The sequence below is a fragment of the Nuphar pumila genome, chromosome 7, assembly GCF_984573655.1.
Source record: "Nuphar pumila chromosome 7, dmNupPumi1.hap1.1, whole genome shotgun sequence".
NCBI lineage: Eukaryota > Viridiplantae > Streptophyta > Magnoliopsida > Nymphaeales > Nymphaeaceae > Nuphar > Nuphar pumila.
The window spans coordinates 67,046,297-67,072,759 of record NC_143255.1 but is presented as its reverse complement, the minus strand read 5'-3'; positions in this window follow the sequence as shown (position 1 = coordinate 67,072,759).

The window sequence follows — 26,463 nt, the reverse complement described above, 5'->3', positions numbered from 1 at the left end:
GAAGGATTGGAGCATCTTCAAGATGAAGGAGTTTGTGACGTACCCTTCCCCCCCCCCCAAAAAAAAAAGTCAGCACATCTCCAAAATGAAGGATGATGTAATAAACTCCTCGCCGAAAACCCAAGAAAGCTCAATATCTCAAAAAGAGTGCCAAAAAGATCATTATGGGAAAAGCCTCAGGATATCAAACTGCCAAAATTGCCAGAAATCATCTTTTCTTATGCAAAATTCTTTCATCAATGTCTTTTCACTGCTTGCTTTTATGAAATTAAGAGTATTTCTTCTCTGTTTATATCAAGGAAATGGATAACTTCCTTGAAGAAACTCAACATCATAAAAATTTGAATCATATTTTGGAATCTGGGAAGTTAACCTCATTTTGGAGGAAATACTCTAGGTAAAAAGAGAGAATATCTTTCGCAATTACGTGCACACTTTCAAGCATTTGAATCAATTACAATTTCATCTTATTTGCAAGATTTTCTGGTTATCCAACAATAAAATAAATGCTCAATATCTATTTTGATGCAACCTAGCGTTGTTTATATTTTTCAAAGAGAGTTGCCTCTTTCTAATGAGGTATTTCTCCCAGTCCCATCATGGTTTTCCCCATCAAGGAATCCATGCTTTGTATATCAATTCAAATAAGGATTATACTTGAACCTTGTCTCACGAGATATTTTTCAAAAATGTCCCATCATGTTTTTTCAAATATCTTTGTCCCGTCCAGGTTAAGGGCTAAACCTGTCTTTTAAAAAATTCTTATCTTTGTCTCAGCCATGAGATTTCTTCAAAATCTCTCCTTTTTACCATTTCGGGATATTCATCTCAAAGTCCCAGCATGATTTCCTCATTTTCTTATGTCCAAATTATTTTTATTCTCGAGGATTTCATTTCATCCCAAAACCTTTCAGGATAAGATATCAAACCTGACAAATAATGTTTTCAAAATAATTCTTCCACACCCAGTTCAGACTTTCTGACTGGGGCATTTTTAAGAAAATTCGGCGTGTCTTCTTTACCATTAAGCTCGGCTTACAACCAGCTTAGCAGCAAAGAGGGGCATCTGTGAACACCCCAAATTTTCCAAAAAAAAAATCCAAAAATTCCCTTTCTGCCCCTGGGCCCATTCTCTGAATAAATCGGGTAAATCTTTAATCAAAATTCCATTTATTTCTCAGATTCACTAGAATCCGGATTCAACTTTCATTTCTGACTCAATTTCTGATCCGAATCGAATATCTGGATCCAATTCTGATCTCGGGTCTCTTATTCTTCAAAAAATAAAAAAAAATTAATTCTTTGAATTTTTTTGGATGTTTTATCCGGATTCGATCTCAAATTGAGATCCAGACCCAATATTTTCTCAAAATCTTGGATCCAGATCCATTTTGGGGGTCATTTTTCTGAAATAAATCATGTATTTTATGAAAAACCTTATTTCTAAAAAACTTATAATTTCAAAGCAAATATTTTATAAAAATCTTTCAAAAACCTCGTTTTGGATCCCATTGTTCTAAAATTCCCTATGTTTTCCTCATATCTTTAAAAATTTTATCAAAAAAATATAAAAAAGAAAAATTTCCAGAAAATATGGCTTTCTACACCATTTTTTAAGAAAAACTTGTAAACAGACCCTCCTTTCTGAAAATTTCCAAAAGATGGAGGACCTTCCTTGAAAAAATCCCAACGGCCTTCTGTTGCGAGAAACGCTCGATTGAGCTCTCTCTCTCTCTCTCAGTCGAGCTCTCCCATCCATATCCAACCACCATCCTCCCTTCCCGATCCTTCTTCGCCCTCTTTAAAAGGAACACAAAGGGGAAGCCCTAAGGATCGCCTTCACCCCTCCACCCTTCTGGCTTCTGAGTTCTTTCCTCACACGTCTTCTCCTCTCCTCCTTCTTCATTCCCTCTTCTTCTTCATTTTGGGTTCTGAAAGGAGTCCCATAGCAGAACGCCATTCTTTTCCTCCCTCCTTTAAAAACCCTGCAACACCAAGCGGAAGGAGGTTGATCGCCTCTTCACCCCAGCACCCCTCTTCCTCTTTCACAGATCGCTTCTTCACCTCACCACGTTCTTCTTCTTCTTCTCTATTTCTTCTCTTTCAGGGAATCAGGCTTCTCTTTTTCCCTTTTTCACATTCAATTGATGGAAGGAATCGATCATCCTCTGCAAACGAGAACACAAAAGACACCTCTCCTGCTTCAAGTAAGATAAAATCATCCGGTAAATCCCTTTCTCCTTTCTGATTTTTTTTTTTTTTTGGTTTTTATTGTTCACCGCCCTCTCTTCCTTTTCTGTAAGATTTCTTCATCCTCTCTACTATGATTTGGTCTCTTTCATGTTTTCCTTTTATTTATTTACCAAGGAGCATCATCCGTAGAGCCAATTTGCCTATGGCAATATCAGCCTACTGTAAACACCCTAAATTTTCACTCACCTTCATGATATCTCCATTAATCAGCACATTTCAGTTCTCCAGAATCAATGAAGGGCAAAATGGTCATTTTCTGAGATGGAACCTTGCAGAAAGTCCTAAATCCCATGCTCGAGTCTCAAAATTTCTCTATTTAGGCTCAGAAATATCTTTAAACTGCAAAATTTCAAAATCTTACTCTTGACAAGAAGCTAGAATTTCTAATTCCTAATTCAGAGGGGCATTTCAGGAAACATGTCATGGCATATCATCGCATGAGCATTTCATATCACTGCACTACACAGCATGTCATTTTGAGATCCAGAACTTCTGATTTTCAAAAGTATCAATCTAGATTCAAGTTTTAAATATTTCAAAATTGATTTCAAAACCTTGGGTCTTCAAAATTATCAATTCTTCCTATTTTACCCCCAGGACTCTAAATTTCAAAATAGTTTCTCAAAAAAACAATCTGAATAGCTTTCAATATGGATTTCAGCCACTTTATCTCAGATCTTCCCCCTTTATCACGAATTTCCAATATCATTCTTTTGCAAAATCACCCCACAGGGGCCAAATCTTTTCAAAATTTCTGTTTTGACAATTAGTCCAGGTTTTTATGAAAATTTCAAAAAGAGGTTTTGTTGTCTTGTCTTTATTTCAATAAAGAAGCAATGTGGGACCCACATTGAGATGGTGTCACATAGGCTTTTCTTTTGAAAAACCTGAGTTTTGAAAAACCCAAAAATATAGGAGCCTTGTCCCTGAATTGGCGCCACTTGTCTTTTCTCTCTCCTCCCATTTACCTGCCATGTGTCAGCGTGGGGTTCACCTAGAGGTGGCGCCACATGTTCTTTTCTCTCTCTTTTCATTTCTTTGCCAAGTGTCAGTGTGGGGCCTCTCTAAGATGGCGCCACATGTCCACCATCTTCACCCTGTGCCAGGTGTCATTCCCAAGTCACCAGGAGATGCCAAGTGTCATGTGTAATCCTGTTCAGAAAAAGTAAAGCTTGTCTCCCCCGAGGTGGCACCAGATGAAGTGTGTCTCCTGCAGAGGACACGTGTCAATCTCTCCCTCCTTCAGAAAAAGCAGGATGACACATGTCTCTCCTCACTTTTCTCAGAAAAGTAAGTGACACATGTCACTCCTAGCTTCCTTCAGAAAAAGTAGAGGACACCTATCACTCTTGGCCTTCTTCAGAAAAAGCAACCATTCAAAAAAATTCAAACAAGGCCTAGGTGGCGCAAATGCTGGTTTTCATCCATAAAATTATTTTATTTCATTTTTTTTGAGGTGGCGCCACATGGTTCTTCCCCTTCTATGCCCTTCCGCCATGTGTCACTGCAGGATCTCCCAGAGGTGCTGCCACATGGCCACCCTCTATTCTTCTAGAGCCAGCCTCATTTGAATTTCAAATACAGCCTCTGAGGTGGCGCCATTTGAAGAAGACTCCTCCAGCCAGCTGACACTTGTCAGAAGCAGGACCATCCTGAACCGCCGTGTGTCCAAATCCCCTTGCATCAGAAAAAGTAGGAGCAGCTCCCCTTTGAGGTGGCGCATTTGGCTTCCTCTGCTCCTGTCCTCTTGCCACATGGCAATGTGGAGCCACCCTGAGGTGGTACCACATATCAGCCTCTGCTCCCTTCAGAAAAAGCAGAAATTTGAATATTTAAACTCCTCAGAGGTGGCGCCACAAGGCATTCTCCCCTCCTTCCAGCTTTAAATCTCAAACACCTTTTGAGGTGGCACCATTCCAGAACCCCACTTGGCTTCATTTTTTGTTTTATTTTATTCAAAATAAAAGTAGCCCACCATGAGGTGGCGCCACATGAGGCTCGCTGCAAAAAGCAAACTTTGAATTTCAAACCTCAGATAGCACCCTCTGAGGTGGCATCATTTGGGAGACTCCTGCAGAAAAAATCAAGCTACAATTTTGAAAATTTTCAAAATCCCTTGCTGAGGTGTCTCACCTACAAAATTCTTATTTTATTTATTTAAAAAATCCAAGTGGCATGCCCTGAGATGGCGCCACATGGAGGGCTCAGATTGAGGCTGTTTGAAATTCAAAAATCTAAAAAAATGCTACAAATACAAGGTCCCACGCCCAGCTTAAGGGGAGCTCCTTTTGGATTTTGAACTTCAACCTAGATCTTCTTCAGAACACGATTTTGGATTTTGGAATTCACGCCCCCTTTGGGCTCAGTGGAGAGGGTGCATTGAAGCACCAACCTCGCTCGCATGAATCCCAATTCGATCTAGGTGTGGATCGATTTTTGTGAACCTTCGGAAGCCCAGATCGAAGGACGAAAGAAGTTGTTGGTAACCGTTCATTTTGGGAGTTCTAAAGCTGAAGGAAAACACAAGGTACACTTCTATCCCTATTGATTTCATTATAGTAATATCCTTACTCGATTCGTATGGTCGTTTTGAAGAAAGAGCTCATCCGAGGGATGGATCGAGCTATTCTCGTAAAATGACACATATCAAAAGAAGCTTTCTTATGCTTTCTTGTTTAAATTTCCGCATTCCATCATGTTCATGCATTAAAATAAGTTAGATTTACATTTTATTTCATTTAAATAGCATGTTCCATGAATTTATTTAATATTTCATGCATTCAGCTTCATTTAGGTAACTCTCTGTTTTTTGTCAGTCAGTCCACACGTCATTTCATGCATTTATTTTTCGTTAAAAATGCTGAAAAAATGATAGTATGTGCCTTTTGGTGTCCCTAACAATCTGCCAAAAATTCGGAATGATTTGAATTTGTTTACTGTGGTAAAAGTTCAAAATGGTAGGTCGGGTTTTGTTACCCGGGATACATTTTGAAGATTTATCTCCGATTTATAAAATCGAGATCTCTCTTCTAGGAGGTCCAATTTTTTATCCGAAAGATGTTATGAACTCAGAATGATGTCTATTTTGTAATCTGATTTTCTCAGATTTTTCTGAATTTTGTTGATGTGTGACAAAAATCCGAGAGCTTTGTATCAACTTAAGTCGATAGGTTCTCTTTGGGTCTTGCTCCAAATACGAATCTGTAAAAAATGAATGTCATGTCCGGGGTGTTCTCTATTTGCATCTGAAATTTTATGATTTTTAAAAGAGTCTTAATAGCAGTTTTGGATTTTTCTTGTCAGCCTCCTGTTTTGTCACATTTGTCTGTTCTGTTGATTTAGGCAAGTAATGTCGCACTTTTATCTCTGTTCCTGTTGATCAAATGCCAAAATCATAAAAATGGAAGTTGTTCCTGCATCTGTCAGTCGTTTCTCATTTAAATATAAGAAATTGCCATGGTGGGTTGCTATTTTGTTTAGCATTTTTATAATAGATCAGGTCAATTTTACCTCCGTCAGAGCCAAATTCCTGTTATCGAACTCACCGTAGTTCAAATCTCGAGGCTGTAAAAGCCAAAAGTGTTCAATTTCAAGTCCTTTAGCAGTCTGATCAGATGTTTATATGGTGTAATTTTCGTATTATCGCATTAAGTATTACATTTGGTTCGGGTCCATAGATGAAACTCGTCAATTTTAGGATTTTCTGTAAATTTTCGCATCCAAACCATGTCATTTCGTGAGTTTTATCATTCTAGGATGTTTATCAAGATAGAGAGATGTTTCATACCGAATTTGGTGTGATTTGGAATTCATTTGAGGCTTGGTTTAGCTATATCATCAAAACAGGGCCCCACGGGACCCCGATACAAGCGAAAAACAAGCGAAATTCGTTATTTTTGATGAATAGTAGCATGTCAAAATTCTGAATTTATAGTTTTAATATGTTTAGCAGCATGTCATCATGCCTCATATTGCATTTCACCATCTTTTGGTTCAATTCGAATTTCAAAATTTCAATTTTACCAAAATTTCCTTTAAAAACCTTGATTTTAAAGGTGTAACTTCAATATTAGGGGTATTGTGGTCATTTTGACCACAATTTCGAATTTCAAAATATTTATTACTGAATTTCTTGTATTTACATCATTTCAAATATCAAGAAAGCATGGAAATAAGGTTTATATCCAACTAAGTCCAATAATTTCAAGATATTATTGGAAAATCTTAGAAAAACCCACATATTTGAACTAACCCCAGTTCAAGTTTGGCAGGGACATTCAAAAGAAGGAGCTGAAGTCTGCAATTTCTTTTTATTTCATTTAATTAGTGATAAAATAATGTAAATTTTGGAATAAGTGGTTTAATTTTCTGCTTAGACTAGGATGCATATCATATAGTTTGAATTCATGCAATATCCTGTTTGTGTGATTCATGCATTTTATTTCAAAAGCACTATGGATGTACACGAATGGCACGTGCACCAACTCTTAGAGAGTTGATGAACTCGGTGGAGTCCATATTTACGGCCCTAGTCGGTATATGGACGAAACCCAGATCCATCATCTTCCTACCAGTCACATTGAGCCTACACTCTTAGGCTATCTTCCAAAATTTCCCTGCATATTTTCAATTCTACAAAATATTTTGGAATCGACTAAGTAAATTATGAACGTATTCACGGCCATAGTCGGAATATGTGACAATTCTACTTAGTTTAATTCTAAAATAGCATATTTTCTGAAAAGAGGCTTTTACAAAATGACATTCACTCATATCATCTGCATCATGAAATCGTTGGTTTTTCTCATGGTTTTCTCAAGAAAACTTCATTCCATGGAAATCAATTTCTCAAGAAACTTCTAAAATTTTCAAAATCGGATTTTCCAAGTCAAGTTTTTCCATGATTTTCCCTGAAAAATGTTATTTTCTTAAAATTTTCAAAAAAAATGAATTTTTCATCTTTCTCAAGACCAAAATCGATTTTCCCGTATTTCAGGGATAAGATTCTTAAGATTTCAGTTTCCCGAGTTTTGACTTTCCATCCCCAAAGGGGTTTCCAATGAATTTCAATCATTTTCCAAAGAAAGCTTTCAAATCTTGAAGTTTTTCTGACAAGCATTTTCCCTTCAAAGATTTACCCCCTTTTCTCAAGAATTCTCTCCATTTTCCTAGGATTTTCCTCCATCCATGATTTTCCCACACCTTTATGAACTTTCTCGTGATTTCAAAACCCTTCCATCTGAGTTTCCTGAAAGATGGACTTTTATCCTTTTTTTGAGAAATATTTTCCAACTCCAAAGCATTTTCCGAGCATACATCATGTTTTCCAACCTACATTTAAAAAAAAAATATTTCATAGCACATGCCTGAATTCTCTGTGCATTTAGGATAAAACACGATTTTGATAATTTATCTAAGTCAAGCACAATTTTGGTCCTTGGTTTGATTACCTCTGTTAAAGACGGCAGGAACAGTCGAACCTCGTACCGACAGGTCGAGCCCCATCCCATGGATTTTCCCGCAATTTTCAAAACGGACGTGAGTATTTCAAAACAATTTTCCAAAACTCTGGTCAAGTTTGACTCGCGAAAGCATTTTCCTCTCTCTCCCGAAAGGGAAGGGAAGAGGGAAAAATTTTGCGACGATAACAGGTTTGGCGACCGAGATGGGACCTATCCTTGTCTGATCAAAAGTGTGTTTGACTTAGTTCAATTATCGAAACTGTGTTCTCAAAATGTCAGCTCTTTTACTTTCTGATATCATGCGAACCTAGAAGCCTAGATTCTGACCTAGCTGACATTGATTGCATATAGCTTAGGCATGGTTTGGTAGGACCAGATTGAGGAGATATTTTCATGCTCACATAGACTTAGGTCTAAATACAACTCTTCTCAATTTAGGATCTGAATGCAAACAATGTATGCTTCTTCAAAAGTTTTCAAAATCTATCTCCCTAGGACTTAGAGCCCTCTATTTTTTGCATGTGATCATTTTTTCCAAACCCCCTTTTACCTATCTTTACCTAGTCTTTACGTTGCTGGGCTCTCTTCCAGAACCTTAGTTCGGGACCGAGCCTCACAACTGGGCCACTTATTTGGGTTGACGCCCCCCTACCACGTACCACAGTCCGAAGTATATCGGTTGGCGCTCAAGGATGTTGGAAAACCTTACCTTAGAACTGGAGTTGAAATTCTATGCCACATACTTCGGGTCTCAACTCAAGTATATCGGCATAACTGGATTGGACAAAGATGATCTGAACCTAGAGTTAGGATTAAGGTCCTACAACTGCTTTTCAAAATGATGCATCTAGAGTCAGCCTTTTAGGGAGTGTTGTATGTGCATAAGTGTTTGCGCAGGATGTGATTGTATGTACCTTATTTCCTCAATTCCTCATATTTCTCATTTTTTTTTCAAACTATTAGACTATTTTTCAAATATCCACATTTTTCCATTTTCACAAAATATTTCTCTTATTTTACCCAAACCCTGGATGATTTTCTAAAGTATCCCATTTTCTCAAAACTCCAGGTGATTTTCCATTTCTCCATTCTACTGGACCTCGAATTTCCAGCTGCATTTTTATCCTGCCTGCAATTTTCTAAAATCATATTTTTCTCATAAAATTTTCTCTCTTTTATTATGGTTTGACGACCTCGCCTAGGTAACAAGGCACATTTCACGTTGTTCATTTCTTTTGCAAAGAATGACAACACAATTGTCGGGATTTTCACGGTGACTCAATCCCTAGTAATGGGATAATCTTCCAATGGTCTACCATATCTTCCTCAATATTTCCTTCCAAAAAAAAATCCTCAAAATTTGATCTTGTATTTGCCCTGCAGAGTCATGCAGAGAAAGAGAAAGAAAGAGAAAAGAGAGCATCCACAGCATTTGATGGTTGAGACAAGGTCCGGAAGAAAAACATCATCTCAGTGCATTATTTACTCCTCAGCCTCGAAAGGAGAAATGGATTCACCCAGATCTATCAGAAGTCAAGGCCAGCAGCAAGAAGACAATGGCATAGATCCCCAGATGTATGCCATGTTCCAGAAGATGATGAAGAAAATGATAAGCGAGCAAGCTGGCACGAGTTCAGAGAAGAATCCATTTAGCCTAAAAGATCATGCAACTAAGAAGTCCACCAAGTCTTCTAAGAAACATGTTCAACTAGAAGACACTTCAGAAGAATTAGCAGATGATACAGATGAATAATGCGAGATCATTCCAGAAATCACTCGCAAGCCAAAAATTCAAGCAGTGACAGATCCTTTTCAAGCGCAGTTCAAAGAAATGGCTAGAGTGGTAAAAGATCTGCAAGCCCGCGACAAGGGAAAGAAAGTCTTTACCAGTGAAGATTTTTATGATGGTTTAGAAGGGGATGAAAATCTGGAGAATTTGCCTCGCAAGTTCATCAAGTTCGACGGTTCTGGTGACCAGAAAGCCCATCTCGCCACGTTCTTCGTAGAATGCTTTAGGTTCAAGAGGGACAACAGAGCACTGTTTTTATGCTTCCCCCGTAGCTTGGAAGGAGTCGCGGCCAAATGGTACGCGGAACATATCAATCCTATAGAACTGAAAGAGTTCGACAAAGTTGTGAATTTGTTCGTTGAACGATTCTTGTTCAATACTGAAGCACTACCAACGCTAAATCACCTCTGTAATATGAAGCAGGGAGATAATGAAAAAGCAAGGGACTTCATTCGCAGATGGAAAGAGACCTGCAACAAAATGAGGGACCCTATATCCGAGAGGCATGCTTTATCCCTGATCCTCAATAATTTTTCGCAACCTTTGAGAGGATTAATCTCTACCTCACCCTCTAAGTCTTTCATTGAACTCATTGAATGAGCCAAATGGCTCGAAATGGGAGTAGAGAATGGAGTCTATGAAGGCATTACCAATGCAAGAAACAGTCAAGATGCCAAAAAGAAGGTTCACTTCACTTTTTCGGCCAAATCTTTCAATAATAGCAAAGGCAACAAGAATAATCATGGTAGCAGTTTGGAGAGATTCAAAAGGCAAAAAAGGAAGGACATCAACAGTGATAAACCTCTCCAATCCAGTCCTCAGCATCAAAAGAAAGATCAGGAAAAATCAAAGTGCAAGGACTGGAGAACTGATCGAGAATTCACCCCTCTGTATCAGACACTCAAGAGTATCCTCGAGTATATGCTTGCAAAAGACATTGTCTGGTTGCCTAAAGCCGCTGATTCTCCAGCAATTATGGGCAGATTCAAAGAACAATTTTGCAAGTTTCATCGAGCAATAGGGCACGATACAAAAAACTGTTTTGTCCTTAAGAACATTGTTCAAGACTACATTGACAAGAAGCTTCTCGTTGAAGATGAAAATGAGGACTAGTCATCCTGACTAAGTTTTTTCCACAATCATTCCAGAGGATGACAATGCCAACACTTCCCCATTTCTCATCTTGCTTTTTCAAAAGAATAATGTAATCCCATTTTCTTTCCTTGATTTTAAAGCATCAATAAAATCATCAGATTTTCCAATAATGTTATCATCGCAAAATTTTTAACTTTTGCAAATCAAACTAACCTTTGAAAAAGATTTTTGAAAATAACTCGCCTCCGTTTTTTTTTAAAATGCGGGAAAATTCCGTAGAATGGGACTCGCCTGTCGGTACGAGGTTCAACCGTTCCTGCCACCTTTAACAGGGGTAATTGAACCAAGGATCAATCTTATGCTCTATTCTATTCAACTTGTCTAAATCATATTCTAATTTCTAAATGCACATAGAATCAGGCATGTGCTATGAATTTTCAGAAAATGCATATTTTGAAAACATGATGTTTGCTTTGAATGATTGAAATATTTAGAAAATGTAAATCTTGGAAAATCGTGAATTGGGATTTGAAATATACTTCTGAGAGAAATAAAATCGATTTTGAGGAATCCTTGACATTTGGTGAAAATCAATTCTGAGAGACTTGGTTTCTCTAACTTGGAAATTGAAATTCTAACTTAGAAAATTTGAATTTGGAACTTGGGAAATACTTGAAATATCATTGGCAAATCCATATTCTTTTGAATAAGACTTAGAAAAATTCTAACTTCAAACTTTGAAATTGACTGCATAACTTTGGAAAATTGAGTTTTTGAACTTGAGAAACACTTGAAATATTCTTTGAAATTCAATGCTTTTGGGAAAATCGATTTTGCTATAAGACGAGAGATTTTGAGGAAATGAACTTCTTTGAATTGAGATTTGAATTGGAATTGGCAAATGCATGAAATGAATGAATATGGATTTGAGGAATTGAGAAATACTTTTTGTATTTTTGAGAAATGCAGTGCATTTTTGAAGTTAGCCTAAGAGTGTAGGCTGAATGTGGCTAATGTGAAGATCATAAATCTAAGTATCATTCGTATTCTGACTATGGCCATAAATACAAATTCCACTAAGTTTATAAACTTCATAAAAGCTAGTGCATGTGTCATTCGTGTAGACCATGGTGAATTTGTAAAAATATGCATGAATCATCATCCATCACACATTAAAATTATAAAAAAAAATAAACTATATGCAATGCAACCTAAGCAGGAAATATAAATTCTTATTCCAAAGTTTAATTACAAATTACATCACTATTAAAATTTAAATACATAAAAAATAAAGTCTTCAATGTACCTGCAAAACTAGAAAACTTGGTTAATGAATATATGTTGGCTTTTCTAGATTTATCCAACAATATCAGGAAATTATTGGATTTTGCTAGATATAATCCTTTTTGCCATGATTCCCTTAAATCAAAATGATAAAATATGAAGAAATAATAAAGGTAAAATATGAAATTTCGAAATTGGGGTCAAAATGACCAAAATACCCCTAATAACAAGACTATGGCCTTGAAATTAGGGTTTTTACAAAGATATTTTGATAAAATGCAAGTTTTGAAATTTGAATGGAATAAACTCAAACCAAATATACTATGAAATGATTAAAAATATGAAATTAGGGTTAGGGATTTCGAAATTTAGGTCAAATGACCAAATTGCCCCCGATAGCAAGACTATGGCCTTGAAATCAGGGTTTTTAGAAAGAGATTTTGGTAAAAATTTGGGTTTTATGACCTACATGAAATCAAATAACTACAAAATTAAACCTAAAGCATCCTAATATGATTATGAACATGATTAAACCATAAAAATATATGCTTATACACGAAAATCCAATAATATCACAAAAACTGTGATTTTAGCAGTGTTTTTGGATCTTTCAAGAACCCGGTTTTGCAATTTGCTTAATTCAGCCATCAAATAGATTCCAAAATCCATAAAAATTGGTACCTGCACTTGTTATAACCCTAATGTCGAATTGGAATTATAAAAATATTTTTTTTGTCATTGAATTAATCCGAAAATTGCATTAAACCCTAAAAATATGCTATTTTTGACCTAATTCACCAACCAGTCTCAGTCCAAGACCTGAACCAGGGGTCAAATCTCCATAAAAATTTATGAAATTTTACAGAGACTAACTAAGAAGAAAAACAGAGATTTCCCAATTTACAGAACGGAAAAATCATCTCCGGTTAGGGAGAAACCCTTCCGGCAATCTGAGCTAACATATATCACTTTTAACAGGGATTAAAACGGCTACTTCAGATTGAAAATACAGACATAAATAACAATCCTAAACAAAAATCTCTGAAATTTTAGTAGTGAATAGTAGACAGAAGAATAACAATACTCACTTTTTACAGATCTAAAATCGGATCTGTGGTTTGGGATTTATGACTAACACAAGTCTGATTAGGGTTTTGGTAAACCCTAACGAACTTTAAATTTAAAAACAGATTCTTTAAAAGGGGAAAAATAATAAACAGTGATCAAAAAATCCGAAAATTTTACAACAGACAGATCTACTCAATGTGAATCCATAGCATTTTACAGATTTAAAATCGGATATAAGATGGGAGAAATATCATAACAGCAAGTTACCTTCTTGATTTTAACCATGATTTTAAAGCTTTAAAAACCCGATTTGATGTCTTATTTTTTTGATAGGGTTCCCGAGATCCAAAACCTCTGATTTTTCTACAGTAAATCAATAACTCATTCATGCATCACATATACAAAAATCAGAAATAAACAATGAGAACTTCAATCCGAAATAACATTATCTTTACTGTTCTAAACCTAAAACACACAGAAATTTAAGAAACTTGACAAACCATGCATTAACTAATGTAAATAAATAAAATAAACCATAAAACAGTAAATAAAACTTATTTCTATGCTATAGAACGTAAAACAAACATAAATAAATCATGAAAATAAAATAAAAACAGGGAATCAATGGCTGGAATTTGATATCACCTTTAAAACATAGATTTAACCCATTAAAAGGGGTAAATCATATATTTTATTGGTTAATAATGTAAAAAATCATATTAAAATCAATTCTAATGGATTAAAATCTCTGTAAATCATCCAAAACAGGGTTAGATCACCTTCTTGGATCGTTCTTGCTGATTCTTAATGGTTCTTGAGGTTGAATCCATGGTTTCCATGAAGGGGATGACACCAATGGCTAAAATTGATTTAAAACATGAAAAAGTATTAAATAAAACTAAAAAATATTAAAAATATTACCTTGGTGCTTGCAGCTGCAATGGAGGAAGGTGGAAGTGCTTGAAAGGAGAGAGAGGCCACGAAAATTTGAGAGAAAAGAGCCCCCCTTTTGGCCCCCCTTAGGTCCCTTTTTATAGTTTTTCAAAAAGTTACTTAATTAGGGTTAATTAAGAGTTTTTTTCATTTTTTTAGGACTCTTTCTAATAAATCCACTAAAGGCAACGATTTTTTGTGGTTTTCTAACCCTAAATGAACTCTAATTAAACCTTAATTAACACCTAATTAAACACTAAAAAGTCCAAATGTGGTACCACCTAGTATGGACCCACATTTGGTTTTTAAAACCTGAATTTAAAACCTTTAAAAACCAATGGTTTAAAACTTAAATAAAATGGATTTTTAAAATTGATTTTGACTCCTCTAAACCTCTAACCTAACTAGGACAATGACTAACCCTAGTCTAGCCCTGACTTACTCGAATATGGCGCCACCCCGAGTGGGCCCTACTTGAGTTTTTTTAAAAAAAAAAAATGATTTTAAAACTTGAAATTGAGAAAGTTTTCAAAAGATTTTCAAAAGTAAACTTTGAAATTAAAATTTTTGAAATGGCATAGGGTCCTAACTGGTTCAGGACTCCTCTGGATATGGTACCAACTGAGTGGGCCCACATCGAGTTTTACAAATTTTGAAATAAACACTGAAAATACCTTTGAAAAGGGGTTAAAATTAATAATTAAAATTCAAGATCTTTGAAAATAGGGTCTCAAGCGAACTGGAACTCCGGGTTAGAGTCCTGAACTCTTAGGACTCTGAGATTTTAGATTTTAAAAGCCAAATGAAAGAATTTTCAAAAGATTTTATCAAGAAATGATGAAATAAGTCAGAAAACACAGTCAGGGTTAGACTCCTAACTCGACCGAACTCTAAAATAGAGTCCTGAACTAACTGGACTCTGTAAAATGACCTAAATTTTGAAAATAATCGAAAAAGACTAAAAATGGAAGTAAAACAGACTTAAAAACAGACTCCTGACTGGATTAGGACTCTGAGACAGAGTCCTGATCGGACTGAAACTTTCAAAAAATTGAGAAATTTGATGAATAGAGGAATTCAGAAGTGACACCACCTCAATGGGTCTTATATGTGAATTGAAATCGATTAAAATTTGAATTTGAAATGAATCCAGATTGTTTCCTTGAGAAAATATTTCGAAATATAAAGTCCTGGGGTTGGAAAATGACATAGTATTGAATAAAAACCCAGGTTTTGAAAATGATTTTGAAATAAAAGCTTTAAAATTCAAATATGGATTGAATGTTTTGAAAACAGGAGTGTTGGATCTCGAAAATGAGATGGGATGACATGCAATGCTATGTAATGCAATGAGATGTGATGAAATGAAATGCAGAATACATGCAATGATATGCAATAATCTGTGATGACCTATGAAATGGACAAACACTGGATGAGGGTGAAAATTTGGGGTGTTTACAAATAAGTTGGGCGCCATCTTATTTGTTTCTCCTTCCTTTTCACAATGTGTCTCTTATGAAGAATGATCTTGAGGACGTCTCTCAGTCAAGAAGCTTGTGGCCTTATTCATCAATTATCCTTCTTTTATTCAAAATTTTTCTCCCTAGTCACACTGGGGCATTTTTTTTGAAAATTTATCTTTAGCTCAAAACATCCTGTATGCAGGCAGAATAAACCAATCTCTCATTTTGCATATATATGCACTTATTTGCATTAATTTTGCATTCATTTGCATCAATTTGCATTCAATCATATTCAGTTGCATTAAATTTACATCAACATTCCTCTTCAGGTTAAGGGATAAACCTGAATCATTTTCCATAATTCTTCAATTTCGACCCTCGGGTCATTCAATTCTTCAATTTCGACCTTCGGGTCACCCAATTTCCAATTTTCAAATTATCAAAATTCTCAATTTTGATCGCCAAGTCATCCAATTTTCATTCCCTGTTCAGGATAAGGGAATAATCCGGAAACCATTCATAGAAGCGATCCAACTCTCTATAATGGTCCATGTTCTTCATCAAACTGATAGTGTTCCAAGTGAACTGATAGTCGTTCTTCATCGAACTAATAGTGTTCCAAGTGAACTAATAGTCGTTCTTCATCGAACTGATAGTGTTCTAAGTGAACTGATAGTGTTCCAAGGGAACTGATAGTCGTTCTTCATTGAACTGATAGTGTTCCAAGTGAACTGATAGTCGTTCTTCATTGAAATGATAGTGTTTCAAGTGAACTGATAGTGTTTCAAGGGAACTGATAGTCATTCTTCATTGAACTGATAGTGTTCCAAGTGAACTGATAGTGTTCCAAGCAAACTGATAGTCGTTCTTCATCGAACTGATAGTGTTCCAAGTGAACTGATAGTCGTTCTTCATCGAACTGATAGTCGTTCTTCATCGAATTGATAGTGTTCCAAGTGAACTGATAGTCATTCTTCATCAAACTGATAGTGTTCCAAGTGAACTGATAGTCGTTCTTCATCGAACTGATAGTGTTCCAAGTGAATTGATAGTCGTTCTTCATTGAACTGATAGTGTTCCAAGTGAACTGATAGTGTTCCGAGTGAACTGATAATCGTTCTTCATTGAACTGATAGTGTTCCAAGTGAACTGATAGTGTTCCGAGTGAACTGATAATCGTTCTTCATTGAACTGATAGTGTCCAAGTGAACTGATAGTCATTTTTCATCAAACTTGATAGTGTTTCAAGTGAACTGATAGTCGTTCTTCATTGAACTAATAGTGTTCCAAGTGAACTGATAATCGTTCTTCATTGAACTGATACTGTTTCAAATGAACTGATAGTCGTTCTTCATTGAACTAATAGTGTTCCAAGTGAACTGATAATCGTTCTTCATTGAACTGATACTGTTTCAAATGAACTGATAGTCGTTCTTTATTGAACTGATAGTGTTCCAAATGAACTGATGGTCGTTCTTCATTGAATTGATATTATTCCCAGTGATGGTCGTTCTTAATTGAACTGATATAGTTCCCAGCGAACCGATGATCATTCTTAATTGAGCTGATATTATTCTGAAAGATGGTAGTTCTTAATTTAACTGATATTGTTCCCAGTGAACTGATAGTCGCCTCCTTTGAGGAAAGGAGAGGATAATTTTCGTCACGGATGCGTCAAGCAGGACCTCAAATGCTCTCTTTCACCAAGGATTTCAAGAACATGTTGTCCATTTGTCAATCAATTACTTGTTGATTTCAAAATTTTATTGCACAAATCTTTGCCTCAGTTTACCTTCAACATTACTTCCAAAAGAGTGAAGCTTTTGCGAAAAGAGATTCAAAATTCAAATTCTTTCCATTGGCCAACCAAAAGGATGAAGGATAAATCCTCGTAATGGCCAGAAAAGAAGATTCAACGTTATTGCAAAGCCATAGATGATTGATATTGATCACAGTTATGGCACATTTTTAAACAACCATTCTTGTGAAAATGAGGCAGTGGAAATATCCTGAACGCTAGAAAAAGAGAGAATTCACCCAAGCCCTGTCTCCTCAAAATCACGTAAGCTGCAATTAAATATCCGCAAAAGGGATCTCTCAATTGTCGTCAAAATGAAGGCAAACTAAGCGGGTAGACCCCCGGGGCCAAAGAAGATTTGAAACATCTCCAAGATGATGGAGTTTGTGACGGATTCTTCCAAGGAAAGTCCAAAGCACTGTCGAGATGAAGGCAGATGCGATGAACCTCCCGACAATCCCTAAAAGATATTTAATTTCAGCTATCATCCAAAGATCTCCAACCAATGAGCCAATCTCATCAACATGACCCATGAAGCAAGGAAGGATCGAAACATCTCCAAGTTGAAGGAGTTTATGACGTACCCTTTTCAAAAAAAGAAAGAGAGAGAGAAAAAAAAAAAGAGAGATAAGTCAGGACATCTTCAAAATAAAGGATGATGTAATAAACTCCCTCGAAGTCCAAGAGAGCTCAAAAGAGTGCAGGAAGATTATCATGAGAGAAGCTCCCAGGATATCAAACTGCCAAATCTATCAAGAATCTTCTTTAAATTTATGAAATTCAATTATCAATATTATTTCATCAATTGCTTTCATAATATTAAATTATTACTTTCCTGTTCATATCAAGGAAATTGATAACTTCTTTGAAGAAGGTCAATCGCAAGCAATTTGGATTCCAAATCTTGATTATATGAAGTGAAGCTTGTTCGGAGGTAATGCTTCAGGTAGAAAAGGAGGGATAATTTTGCAACAATATGCATCCTTTTCAAATACTTCGAATCAACAACAAAATTCTCAAGCATTTTGACAATATTTTCTAGTTATCCTGACGTGAAGTGAGAGCTTGATGTCCGTTTTCGATACATCCTGACACCAATTTTAAATCTCTCTTAAGGACTTGATCCCTTCCCTTCTTTGAGAAGGCGAGCTCTCAGATTCGCACACTTCCCTGTGTCCCCACTATTCCACCATAGACAGTCCCATTTTGGTTCGAGGTCGAACCACTAATCATTTCTCGCAAAAGGCAATTTCAAAAGCTATTTAGTCTCAGAAATGAGATGCCCAAGACCAACCCCTTTTCAAGCTTTAGGGACCCCATTTTCCTTCCTTTTACAAAACCTCTGTCGGATTTATTGTGCAAAATTCGAAGGTTCTATCGTGGTCTCTTCTTTCGAGGATTTCATTCATTTTTCACCTGATCAGGATAAGGGTACAAACCTGAGTCTCATTTCTATGAGATATTTCATTCCCCAATCAGGTTAAGGGTCAAACCTGAGCTTCGTTCCATATGAGGTATTTTCCACCCAATCAGGATAAGGGTACAAACCTGAGCCTCCTTTGATGAGGTATTTCATTTTTCGCTTAATTAGGATAAGGGTACAAACCTGAGCCTCATTCAAAGAGGTATTTCATTTTCCACCCAATCAAGATAAGGGTACAAACCTGAGCCTCATTCAAAGAGGTATTTCATTTTCCGCCCAATCAGGATAAGGGTACAAACCTGAGCCTCCTTTGATGAGGTATTTCATTTTTCACCCAATTAGGATAAGGGTACAAATCTGAGCCTCATTCAAAGAGGTATTTCATTTTCCGCCCAATCAGGATAAGGGTACAAACCTGAGCCTCATTCAAAGAGGTATTTCATTTTCCGCCCGATCAGGATAAGGGTATAAACCTGGGCCTCATTTTGATGAGATATTCCGTTCCCCAATCAGGTTAAGGGTCAAACCTGAGCTTCGTTCCATACAAGGTATTTCTGTCCCATCCAGAATAAGGGCAAAAACTTGAACTTCACTCTCACAAAGAAAATCTATTTCTCTTCATTCTCCATTTCATATCTACCATCTTCCTCAGGCTAATTTCCTCATACCCAGTCAGATCCTTCTAACTGGGTTATTTTTTTATATATAGCCCAAATTTGGTGTGCTTTTCTTTGCCACTAAGCTCGGCAACAAGCTGGCTTAGTAGCAAAGAGGGGCATCTGTAAACACCCTAAATTTTCACTCACCTTCCTGATATCTCCATCAATCAGCACATTTCAGTTCTCCGAAATCAATGAAGGGCAAAATGGTCATTTTTTGAGATGGAACCTTGCAGAAAGTCCTAAATCCCATGCTCGAGTCTCAAAATTTCTCTATTTAGACTTAGAAATATCTTTAAACTGCAAAATTTTAAAATCCTACTATTTACAAGAAGCTAGAATTTCTAATTCCTAATTCAGAGGGGCATTTAAGGAAACATGTCATGGCATATCATCGCATGAGCATTTCATATTACTGCACTGCACAGCATGTCATTTTGAGATCCAGAACTCTTGATTTTCAAAAGTATCAATCCAGATTCAAGTTTTAAATATTTCAAAATTGATTTCAAAACCTTGGGTCTTCAAAATTATCAATTCTTCCCATTTTACCCGCAGGACTCTAAATTTCAAAATAGTTTCTCAAGAAAACAATCTGGATAGCTTTCAATATGGATTTCAGCCACTTTATCTCAGATCTTTCCCCTTTATCAGCAATTTCCAATATCATTCTTTTGCAAAATCACCCCACAGGGGCCAAATCTTTTCAAAATTTCTGTTTTAACAATTAGTCCAGGTTTTTATGAAAATTCCAAAAAGCGGTTTTGTTGTCTTGTCTTTATTTCAATATAGAAGCAATGCGGGACCCACGCTGAGGTGGTGTCACATAGGCTTTTCTTTTAAAAAACCTGAGTTTTGAAAACCCAAAAATATAGGAGCCTTGTCCCTGAATTGGTGCCACTTGTCTTTTCTCTCTCCTCCCATTTACCTGCCATGTGTCAGCGTGGGGTTCACCTAGAGGTGGCGCCACATGTCATTTTCTCTCTCTTTTCATTTCTTTGCCAAGTGTCAGTGTGGGGGCTCTCTAATATGGCGCCACATGTCCACCATCTTCACCATGTGCCGGGTGTCATTCCCAAGTCACCAGGATACGCCAAGTGTCATGTGCTGTCCTATTCAGAAAAAGTAAAGCTTGTCTCCCCTCAGGTGGCGCCAGATGAAGTGTGTCTTCTGCAGAGGACACGTGTCAATCTCTCCCTCCTTCAGAAAAAGAAGGATGACACATGTCTCTCCTCACTTTTCTCAGAAAAGTAAGTGACACATGTCACTCCTGGCTTCATTCCGAAAAAGTAGAGGACACGTGTCACTCTTGGCCTTCTTTAGAAAAAGCAACCATTCAAAAAATTTCAAGCAAGGCCTAGGTGGCGCAAATGCTGATTTTCATCCATAAAATTATTTTATTTCATTTTTTTGAGGTGGTGCCACATGGTTCTTCTCCTTCTCTACCCTTCCGCCATGTGTCACTGCAGGATCTCCCAGAGGTGCTGCCACATGGCTACCCTCTATTCTTCCAAAGCCAACCTCATTTGAATTTCAAATACAGCCTCTAAGGTGGCTCCATTTGAAGAAGACTCCTCCATCCAGCTGACATTTGTCAGAAGCAGAACCATCCTGAACCGCCACGTGTCCAAATCCCCATACATCAGAAAAAGTAGGAGCAACTCCCCTCTGAGGTGGCACATTTGGCTTCCTCTGCTCCTGTCCTCCTGCCACATGGCAGTGTGGAGCCACCCTGAGGTGGTGCCACATGTCAGCCTCTGCTCCCTCCAGAAAAAGCAGAAATTTGAATATTTAAACTCCTCAGAGGTGGCGCCACATGGCATTCTCCCCTCCTTCCAGCTTTAAATCTCAAACACCTTTTGAGGTGGCACCATTCCAGAACCCCACTTGGCTTCATTTTTTGTTTTATTTTATTCAAAATAAAAGTAGCCCACCATGAGGTGGCGCCACATGAGGGCTCGCTGCAAAAAGCAAACTTTGAATTTCAAACCCCAGATAGCACCCTCTGAGGTGGCGCCATTTGGGAGACTCCTGCAGAGAAAATCAAGCTACAATTTTGAAAATTTTCAAAATCCCCTGCTGAGGTGTCTCACCTACAAAATTCTTATTTTATTTATTTTAAAAATCCAAGTGGCATGCCCGGAGATGGCGCCACATGGAGGGCTCAGATTGAGCCTGTTTGAAATTCAAAAATCTCAACAAATTTTACAAATACAAGGTCCCACACCCAGCTTAAGGGGAGCTCCTTTTGAATTTTGAACTTCAACCTAGATCTTCTTCAGAACAAGAATTGGATTTTGGAATTCACTCCCCCTTTGGGATGAGTGGAGAGGGTGCATTGAAGCACCAACCTCGCTCGCATCAATCCCAATTCAATCTAGGCGTGGATCAATTTTTGTGAACCTTCGGAAGCCCGGATCGAAAGACGAAAGAAGTCGTTGGTAGCTGTTCATTTTGGGAGTTTCAAAGCTGAAGGAAAACACAAGGTAAACTTATATCCCTATTGATTTCATTATAGTAATATCCTTACTCGATTCGTATGGTCATTTTGAAGAAAGAGCTCTTCCGAGGGATGGATCGAGCTATTCTCGTAAAATGACATATCAAAAGATGCTTTCTTATGCTTTATTGTTTAAATTTCCGCATTCCATTATGTTCATGCATTAAAATAAGTTAGATTTACGTTTTATTTCATTTAAATAGCATGTTCCATGAATTTATTTAATATTTCATGCATTCAGCTTCATTTAGGTAACTCTCTGTTTTTGTCAGTCAGTCCACACATCATTTCATGCATTTATTTTTCGTTAAAAATGCTAATAAAATCATAGTATGCGCCCTTAGGTGTCCTTAACAATATGCCAAAAATTTGGAATGATTTGAATTTGTTTACTGTGGTAAAAGTTCAAAATGGTACGTCGTGTTTTGTTACCCGGGATACGTTTTGAAGACTTATCTCCGACTTGTAAAATCGAGATCTCTCTCATAGGAGGTCTGATTTTTTATCCGAAAGATGTTCTGAGCTGGGGATGATGCCGAGTTTGTAATCTGATTTTCTCAGATGTTTCAGAATTTTTTTTATGTCTGACAAAAATCCAAGAGCTCGAGAGACGTGTCAGAGCCTGATTTGGGCCTCTAGGACTTTGGATCAACTTAAGTTGATAGGTTATCTTTGGGTGTTGCTCCAAATATGAATCTGTAAAAAATGAATGTCATGTCCGGGGTGTGCTCTATTTGCATCTGAAATTTTATGATTTTTAAAAGAGTCTTAATAGCAGTTTTGGATTTTTTTTGTCAGCCTCCTGTTTTGTCACATTTGTCCGTTCTATTGATTTAGGCAAGTAATGTCACATTTTTATCTTTGTTCCTGTTGATTAAATGCCAAAATCATAAAAATGGAAGTTGTTCCTGCATCTGTCAGTCATTTCTCATTTAAATATAAGAAATTGCCATGGTGGGTTGCTATTTTTTTAGCATTTTTATATTAGATCAGGTCAATTTTACCTCCGTCAGAGCCAAATTCCTGTTACCGAACTCACCGTAGTTCAAATCCCGAGGTTGTAAAAGCCAAAAGTGTTCAATTTCAAGTCCTTTAGCAGTCTGAAAAATATCAGATGTTTATATGGTGTAATTTTCGTATTATCGCATTAAGTATTACATTTGGTTCGGGTCCATAGATGAAACTCGCCCATTTTAGGATTTTCTGTAAATTTTCGCATCCAAACCATGTCATTTCGTGAGTTTTATCATTCTAGGATGTTTATCAAGATAGAGAGATGTTTCATACCGAATTTGGTGTGATTTGGAATTCATTTGAGGCTTGGTTTAGCTATATCATCAAAACAGGGCCCCACGGGACCCCGATACAAGCGAAAAACAAGCGAAATTCGTTATTTTTGATGAATAGTAGCATGTCAAAATTCTGATTTTATAGTTTTAATATGTTTAGCAGCATGTCATCATGCCTCATACCGCATTTTACCATCATTTGGTTCAATTCAAATTTCAAAATCTCAATTTTACCAAAATTTCCTTCAAAAACCTTGATTTTAAAGGTGTAACTTCAATATTAGGGGTATTGTGGTCATTTTGACCACAATTTCGAATTTCAAATTATTTCTTACTGAATTTCTTGCATTTACATTATTTCAAATATCAAGAAAGCATGGAAATAGGGTTTATATCGAACTAAGTCCAATAATTTCAAGATATTATTGGAAAATCTTGGAAAAACCCACATATTTGAACTAACCCCATTTCAAGTTTGGCAGGGACATTCAAAAGAAGGAGCTGAAGTCTGCAATTTCTTTTTATTTCATTTAATTAGTGATATAATAATGTAAATTTTGGAATAAGAGGTTTAATTTTCTGGTTAGACTAGGATGCATATCATATAGTTTGAATTTATACAATATCCTGTTTGTGCGATTCATGCATTCTATTTCAAAAGCACTATGGATGTACACGAATGGCACGTGCACCAACTCTTAGGGAGTTGATGAACTCGGTGGAGTCCATATTTACGGCCCTAGTCGGAATATGGATGAAACCCAGATCCATCATCTTGCTACCAGTCACATTGAGCCTACACTCTTAGGATATCTTCCAAAATTTCACTGCATATTTTCAATTCTACAAAATATTTTGGAATCGACTAAGTAAATTATGAACGTATTCACGGCCATAGTCGGAATATTTGACAATTCTACTTAGTTTAATTCTAAAATAGCATATTTTCTGAAAAGAGGCTTTTACAAAATGACATTCACTCATATCATTTGCATCATGAAATCGTTGGTTTTTCTCATGGTTTTCTCAAGAAAACTTCATTCCATGGAAATCAATTTCTCAAGAAACTTCTAAAATTTTCAAAATCGGATTTTTCAAGTCAAGTTTTTCCATGATTTTCTCTTGAAAATGTTATTTTCTTAAGATTTAAAAAAAAAAAGGAATTTCTCATCTTTCTTAAGACCAAAATTGATTTTCCCGTATTTCACGGATAAGATTTTTAGGATTTCAGTTTCCTGAGTTTTGACTTTCCATCCCCAAAGGGTTTTCCAATGAATTTCAATCATTTTCTAAAGAAAGCTTTCAAAACTTGAAGTTTTTCTTACAAGCATTTTCCATTCAAAGATTTACCCCCTTTTCTCAAGAATTCTCTCCATTTTCCCAGGATTTTCTTCCATCCATGATTTTCCCACACCTTTATGAACTTTCTTGTGATTTCAAAACCCTTCCATCAGAGTTTCCTGAGAGATCGACTTTCATCCTTTTCCTGAGAAATATTTTCCAACTCCAAAGCATTTTTCGAGCATATATCATGTTTTTCAACCTACATTTAAAAAAAAAAATTTATAGCACATGCCTGAATTCTTTGTGCATTTAGGATAGAACACGATTTTGATAATTTATCTAAGTCAAGCACAATTTTGGTCCTTGGTTCGATTACCCCTGTTAAAGACGGCAGGAACGGTCAAACCTCGTACCGATAGGTCGAGCCCCATCCCATGGATTTTCCCGCGATTTTCAAAACGGAGGCGAGTATTTCAAAACAATTTTCCAAAACTCTGGTCAAGTTTGACTCGCGGAAGCATTTTCCTCTCTCTCTCCTGCAAGGGAAGGGAAGAGGGAAAAATTTTGTGATGATAACACCTACACATTGCAACATAGATGGAACCGTTATGTTCCTACATCTGATTTTCCTTTTCTTTGATTTTCTACTTATAATCTTTTTTTTTGGGTTTTCTTGCTTCCATCGTCTTATAATCTTGATTCTCTGTTGATTTTATCAATTTCCCATTTCCCCCTCTTCTTTACAGTTTGTTTTCTGATTTGTTTTTATTATTTTTAACTCTCAATTTTCTGTTTTAAGTACTCGTATCTTCTCATGCCAAATCCAGTAATGCTTCACCATTTTTTTATTTTTTTATTTATTTTTCTCATTTGTAATACATTGCATCCTCTGATAATCGATGTTTGTATTTGTTCTGTTTATATTTAGCTTCTAGCTTCACATCCTCGTATGCTTCTTTGTAAATGTAAGATGAATATGGCATCTCACTTTGAACAATCTACTTTCTCATTTCATGAGCTTTCATTTACCTCTCTCTGTTATGCTCTTTTATTTTTATTTTTATTTTTATTTTTTTTTAAATTATCAATTTGTCCTAGCAATGTGCATTTCCTGAGATGACATTTCAGTAAATTGCAGTTTGAAATGCCCATTCGTCTTAGTGATTCACTTTTCTTGAGATTATGTTTTGCCATTTGTAATTTGGAGATACCATTTATCCTGGCAGTCTTTATCCTTTAAGATTACGTTTTTGCAACAGATGATTAGACAATGTCATCCATTTTGCTGATTTCGTATTGCTGCAACTCACGGTTTGAATATGCTGACTCTGAATTTTATCGTTCCCCTCCTCTCATCCCTCATCAGATCATTCCATTGCAGTTTATTTTTGACTGATGATTAAGGCTTGGAGGGATCAGTTCTTGATTCCTCTTTGTTGCTTAAAATAGAATTTGTGATTGTCGTGTTTTGTTGGTGTCTAAACCATGAAACAGATAATGGCAACACCATGGGTTCGTTTGCCCACACCAGTGCAATGCATTTGGGTGCGTTGGCTCTTGTGTGCCAACCCAGTACAATCCACTGTTACTATTAAGAGTCTTTGAAGTATAGTTTGACTGCATTCTGTTTTTATCAATTCAACATCTCCATTTTTATCATTTTTTTTTGGTGTAATTGGCATCTTTTCTTTTTATTGTTCCAATTATGAATCACCGTCCTGAGCAGTAGGGTCTACAAGAAAAAAAAAATAGTATTCTAGGTGTACCAGTTGCCTATAATGGTATTCATATTAATGAAACAGTGGATTGACAGTTCATGATATCTCATGTGCTTGAAAGAGGCAAAGTCCCAAACCTGTGATGTTTTTTTTCCTTTTTTTTTAATTTGTTGGTAAAAGTGATGGGGCCAAAATAGTGAAAGGAGAAGGAATGACAAAGGGTGAGTTTGTTGTTTATAAAGGTTTCCCAGTTCTGGAAGATACGTAGCTGTTAGCAAATATTGTTGGTCCACCTATGATCTAAGGGTGCTGCAAAATCTGAAGGGTGTAACCTTTTCCTGCAAACCTACATAAAGAGTGTTGAAGCAGATGATCCTAAACTTTACAATGCTCTTAGTCTACCACTTGCGTCCAGGTTCCAAAATTTGCCTCATGAGAAAGAGGT